This window comes from Crocuta crocuta, unplaced genomic scaffold (genome assembly GCF_008692635.1).
Source record: "Crocuta crocuta isolate KB4526 unplaced genomic scaffold, BGI_CrCroc_1.0 scaffold174, whole genome shotgun sequence".
NCBI lineage: Eukaryota > Metazoa > Chordata > Mammalia > Carnivora > Hyaenidae > Crocuta > Crocuta crocuta.
In genome coordinates, this window is record NW_027530330.1 from 4,215,657 (window position 1) to 4,222,033 (window position 6,377).

The 6,377-nt window shown below is 39.6% G+C and overlaps 1 protein-coding gene across 3 annotated transcripts in view; it reads left to right on the forward strand.

Annotated features, from left to right (window-relative positions):
* Positions 1-6,144, forward strand: part of NRIP1 (nuclear receptor interacting protein 1) — a 301,546-nt gene extending 295,402 nt beyond the window's left edge. For 2 of the 3 annotated variants that reach the window (XR_013335520.1, XR_013335522.1), the window contains 2 exons: positions 3,532-3,683; positions 5,838-6,144. The gene's annotated coding sequence lies outside the window, so the exon portion shown is untranslated. The remainder of the gene's footprint in view (positions 1-3,531; positions 3,684-5,837) is intronic. The other variant, XR_013335521.1, reaches the window with a different exon arrangement.
* The last annotated feature ends 233 nt before the right edge of the window (positions 6,145-6,377 follow it).

The window sequence follows — 6,377 nt, forward strand, 5'->3', positions numbered from 1 at the left end:
ATTTCTCTGGCATGTGAATTAGAGAGCACTTAGAGCTTTGTGAGGTGTGCCTGGGGAGGAAAATTTGGATTAAATAATAAGGAAAGATGGCACATTGATCCAAGCTATTATTTGTATTTTTAATTTGCACATTATGTAAAACTGCCTCCCTCAGATTTTGGCGGAGCTTGTTAACAATGCCCCACAGGCCTGCTGGGTTAACTCCTCTGCGGGTTGTATTTAGAGAATTCACCTTCTTAACAGGTTGTTGTAAGTGAGGCTCTGGTCCAGGGAACTTTGAGGACCACTATATATGCTAAAATAGTAAATAGAAATATTCATTGAGTGCTGTGTGCTGTACTGGATGCTAAAATATAAGAGTAAATAAGTCAGATCCACTTTGAGAATTCCCAAGGCAAAGTATAACGCCAAAGAATGTTTTGTACCCCGATAGAACTCATTCAAACTGTACCACTTGAGAACTGAGTTTTAAGTAGGTTAGTTTTAGCTACTTTAAGTGGAAATGGATTTTCTTATCAATTACATTAATCTGAATAATTTATTTAAAAGATTCTAACTATTACAATCAGGAAGTTTTGAAGAGTTGTCTGCCTAAGCCAGTCTAAGATGTTTTGGCAAAACTGGTGGGAGAAGTTGTGTCTTTGGGGCCCTGTATTCTCCTTTCTCTGTCTCTGGCATTCGCCTGATGTTCCTTCAAGGCTTCCCTGACCTCCTGGCCCTTCCTTTGCTCTCCTGTCAAATTTGCTCAAGTGATATGGATATAATGAGAGTGCTAAGAGGGTAGTCAAGAAAAATGGGTCTGCACTGTGCCTCTGATACTAAATAAATTATATGGCTTTGAGCAAGTTCCTTGAACTCTCTTTGAGTTTCTTTATCTGAAAAAAACCAGAAGGGTAGAAGTTCTGATATGTTTTCCAGTCCTCTTTCTATGGTTCCTTGAGTTGTCTGTGCATTGCACTATAAGATGGGGGTGGAGGTCTTCATTTGGCACAAGGAGACGCTGCAGGAAGAGGAGTCACGGATGTATTCCTTATGAATTTTGGAGCAGGGATCTGAGCAGTGTCCTAGTGAGGAGCAGCTAGTGAGGAGTCAGATCACGGGGTTTGAGTAAGCTTAATTCTACCTGTGACTTGGTGTGTGAGATATGAACATATCTGCTGGCTTCTCTGTGATTTATTTTCCTCACTTTGGAGTGGAGACAGCAATGATAACCTTTCTCCCGGTGTCACTGTTGACATTACCGAGGGGATGAGCAGATATGTTTAAGGAACATGGTGGGCATCCCATAAATGTTTCCTTATTCACTGCGAAGGTGCAGTTTACTCAGTGCCTCGCTTTACCTTCCCAAAGTTGGTTTATTTAACAAGCACACAGAGAACTCATAATGTCCTAGAAACTAATCTAAGAGCTTGCCTTTGATAGTAACTCTATTAAAACTCATAACAAGACTACAAGGAGCTATTATAATCCCATTAGACACATAAGGAATCTAAAACTCATAATCTGCCCATGGTCTCCCTCCTAGCAAGCAAGTCTGGGTCCAGAGCCTGTGCTTTCAATCATTGTTCTCCCAGCTTAGACAGAAGGTCAGAGAACAAGGAATGGAATGGAATGTGGGCAAGCCAACTATGTTTTTTGCCAATGGCTGCATAAATTTGGTGTATCAGAAAGATATCATAGTAATTTAGAAAATATCTAAAATTATAAACATTAACCTACAAACAATCCAACCGTCAGGTGTTGCTTTTGAAGAGATATTACTCCCTTACCAGGAATATTTACAAAGCATTTTAAATATGTATAGCAACCCCTCGCAGAAAAACCAAAGGGTGAGGACATTCAGAATCTTGAAATAAGAGTTGCAACATCTCTTTAACACCCTCTTTCCCACATGTCTTTCATGTCACTTCTCTGAGTTCTTTGGAACTCACAAAGAAGGCCTCCCCTGCTGTTCTAGTAGCTCCTAAAAATCTTCCCCAGCTCAACAGAAACATGCCACCTGCAGCCTCAGGTGCCTTACTTTGTCTCTGTTTATTACTTAGATTATTATGCATTATCTTATTTTCTTAAATCCTTTTAAGAGATTTATGGGATACTTTAAGAGGGTACAAATGTAACATGTTGCAGGGATATATCTTGTTATAGAAGTAATCACTAAGGCCTGTTGCTTACCTGGTTTCCCTTACTCTTGTGTGTAGAATCTTGATTGAGATAGTCAGGTTTCCTTTAAACTGGATATTTTACTGGGGTTCCTGGGTGGCCGTTAAGTGTCCAACTCCTGACTCTGGCTCAGGTCATGCTTTCACAGTTTGTGAGTTTGCGCCTTATGTCAGACTTCGTGCTGACAGTGTGGAGGCCTGCTTGGGATATTCTCTCTCTTCTCTCTCTTCCCGACTCACTCTCAAAAATAAATAAGAATTGAAACTGGAGGTTTTAGGAAACAAAGTGACTCATTAAGAATAACTATGAATAACGAACTACTGTATCTACAACTTAAGATATAATAAAACCCACCACAATTATTCACAATAAACTGAATGATCATTATTTCTAATGTTAATTTCCAGTCTTGTCTGGGGAACAAATGGCCCTATTTAGCCAATTAGAACTGAGAGAAGAATTCTGCTCAGGGTTGGTTTCAATTGTTAATTTTTTTTTTCTACTGCTCAAATTCTGCCAAACTTCTTGGGTAACATGAGATTCTGCCCTGAGATGTTACTTCCTTATTTCAGGTTCCTTTTGCTACAAGCAGGGCAATGCTTAACCTCTGCTTATGTAATTGTGCAGAGGGAACTTTTAGTACAAACTTTCTATCATTCATATTTCTAATGGGGTTCACTCCCAGCAACATGCTCTGCCAAATGCCTGCTATTAATTACTTATTGCCCGGGGTACAATTTCCCTTGATTGAAACATGGCCCCGAAGCTTTCTGTCTCCATCTGAGTTCTCCATCTTCTTGCTCAGCTGACTTCATGTTTTTCATTCTTCAAACTTTGAGTACCACTTATGCTAGACACCTCTGGGCACTGAGATTACCAACACATATAAAAGAACAGCCACTGTGTTCTAGTAGCTCACCTTTCACAGTGGACAGCTGTATAAATGGATATCGAGGATATTATTTGATGCGTGCCATGATAGAGCTACCCAGGTACCATGGCAACCTAAAAGGCAACCATGGCAACTGCATGCTAGCAAGGTGGGGACAGGGAGGGCGTCACAAAAAATGGGACCTGTAAGTCAAGTTTTGAGAAGGGAGTTGAAATTAGGTAATGAGTGATATTAGAGAGGCCAGAGCACTCCAGAAGTAGAAATAGGATGTGCAAAAACATGAAAAAGTCAGAGGGTTGGTGCATTTATGAAATTAAAAGTTATTTTCTATGATTGGGAATAAAGTGTGCAGGACAGATGGTAATACTGGGATGGCAGAGGCTATTGGGGCTAGGTCATGAGGGGTCTTGGACTTTACACTAACGTCTGTGGCTTTGTGTGAAGATATTAACCTTGACTGTATTTCACACCTGTTTCAGAATTTGAAGGAAACAGAGCAACTTCTCCTAAGAAAAATGGACATTCACACAGAAAACCTCAAATTCATACAAACTTCAGAAAGCTTTTAAGTTTCCAGATTAAACTCCAGTACTTTAGATGAAGAAGAAGCGTGGGCTTAAGTTGGAGAGAGGTATGTCCATATCTCTCAGCAGAGAAAGGAGTTTGCTGGTGCGGTAGAGTGTGATGTACACAGGATACTGGGGTATAGATACTCAATTAAGAGATGGGTGCAGAGAGCCTGGTGACTAATTATGGAGGCATACACTAAAACACTGGTCTTTGACATTGAACGGAAGTGATTGAGGCCTATTATGAATGTAGTATTGTTAGAAAGTATTAATTAATTGAGTACAGTGGAGAGTGAAGTGGCCCAGAAAATAAGAGATATAGAATTACTTGACTTCAAAGCTCCGCAAGAAGTCATTTCAGTGTAGTCCAGCCTGAGGCTTTAGGCAGATCAGAAGCTCAGAGTTTCCCTGCAGAATTTTACCCTTTTGTATTTTATTTAGATTTCTGCCTTTGCTAAATTTAAGGAACGGATCCTATCCTTTCTTTTTCTCCCACCCTTCCTTCCTTCCTTTCTTTCTTTCTTTCTTTCTTTCTTTCTTTCTTTCTTTCTTTCTTTCTTTCTTTCTTTCTTTCTTTCTTTCCTTCCTTCCTTCCTTCCTTCCTTCCTTTCTTTCTTTCTTTCTTTCTTTCTTTCTTTCTTTCTTTCTTTCTTTCTTTCTTTCTTTCTTCTTTCCTTCCTTCCTTCCTTCCTTCCTTCCTTCCTTCCTTTCTTCCTTCCTTCCTTCCTTCCTTCCTTTCTTATCTATTTTAACTAGTCTTGGATGAGACCAAGTATCTCCAGGCTTTAAAAGTTCCCCAGGTTCTTCTCAGGTCCAGTGAGGGTTGCATAACACTGTTTTAACATCTCTCTATTCAGTATCAGTATTCTCCATACTCAATATTTGGTTGGATTTGAGACAGCAGGCTGATAAAAGACAACTAGAAACTTAAGATCCTTGGCCAGTTCTTAAATGGCAGGTATTATGCTGTCTACTGAAAGGAGATGCCAGGTAAGCAGGTGCCAAAGTCTTCTACGCAAGTTTAACATTCTTTCTATTACACCTCAAAAGGCCTGAGAATCTGTAGGTTAGATCAAGATATGCCCTCCCAACACACAAATAAGGTAATTAATTGAAAAAAATTACTTCTACTTTATTTCCCAGATTTCTGCAAATTGATGATTTGGATTTTGGCTTCAAGAGGTCATGTTGATCTATTTGCTCTGACAGTAATAAGCTGACAAACCTTCCAGAGATGACTCCTTAATATGATCCAAATGCTCCTTGCTCTTGCAACATTCAGTTTTTGCATGACCTGTGTTCTTACAGGTTTTACCAGGATTCCCCAAATCCATCTTTGATCTGACAGATCCAGACTGCTGCCATCATTTAACTAAGAAATATTGCCAACCCCTGTTAGGTGAGGCTGTCCAAGGTCATGAGTTCCTTTTGGGCTGCCTTACCATTTTGGTCTGTGTAGTGTAGGTGTGTCAGGGTGGGGATGGGGCCTGGCCAGTTATCTGAATATTTTCTATTGCTGCAATTTTCTTATTATTTCATAAAAGTGAGTGTTTCTAAAAGGCAGGATAGAATTAGGAATTTTATGAAATATTTTAAATTTCAGAATGGAAGTCTTCTTAGAATGTCCAAGCCTATTGCTTACCTTTAATCTTTTCATATTTTTCTTACATCTTCAGGAATTATATTTATTAAACATGGTAAATCTGCATAGTAGGCAACTTCATTACAAACAGTTATTTACCTAAAATAAATTATCTTATTTTATATTTGTAGTTTGGTGATGGGAGTTCACTGCTCTAGTTCAAACAACTTATTTAGTACTGCAGACAAACACATAATCTACAGAGAAGTGTTCAAGGTTGTAGGGTTGATACATGTACAGTTCACAGTGGGGATTCAAGGGAAGCATGGGTTAGTACTTGTGGGAGTGTCAGGAACAGATTAATGACAGAGATAACAATTGACATAATTGTTAAACTGTCAGATGTCAATAAGCAAAGAAAGAAGGACATTCTAGAAAAGCATAGACCAGAAAAATGCATCACACAAGATCAAAGTGTTTCCTGATGGTTGTGAGCATTGTGTTAAAGAAGGAGAGGCAGAGTGACACAAGAGGTAAGTTAAGAAGATGTGCTGTAAAGAAAGTAAATGACATGTAAGCCCTTTGTAGCGGATGCTTGTCAGAGCCTCACTAATACCCTTTGTACCTTAACCAGCTTACTCTGTTCCAGTGGTGACTTCAAGCTGTGCCTGATCTGTAGAAGGTGACTTTGGCCACTCCTGGCAGGCCAGAAGTGGCAACAGAAGTGAAATCCCCATCTCAGGAGCAGATTGAATGAGGTTGATATGTATGCACCCCAGCAAACTCCCCCCTACAGTGGAATGACTCTGAAACATCGGTTTTGCAGCATTTCCCTATTACAGCAAGATTAAGCTTCAGTCACCCTGCCTTCCTGCCTCTCTATCGGTTCCTCATTCCCTTACTTATTCTTTGTACTCCCAAATAAACTATCAGCACATCAACCTTTATGTCAAGTTCTGCTTCTGGAGAAATTACAGCTAACACAACATGATAAGGAATACTAGGAAGGGGTTCAGATGTTTTAGATATAAAAGAAAATTTGAGAGATCACACTGACAGGAATGAGAAAAATGGAGTGGAGGTGAGAGAGAGTAGAGGCAGCAAGACCAGTGAGGAGAGAATTTGCTAGAGTCTGAGGAAAGATGGTAAAGACTGAACTAAGGCACTATGGGGT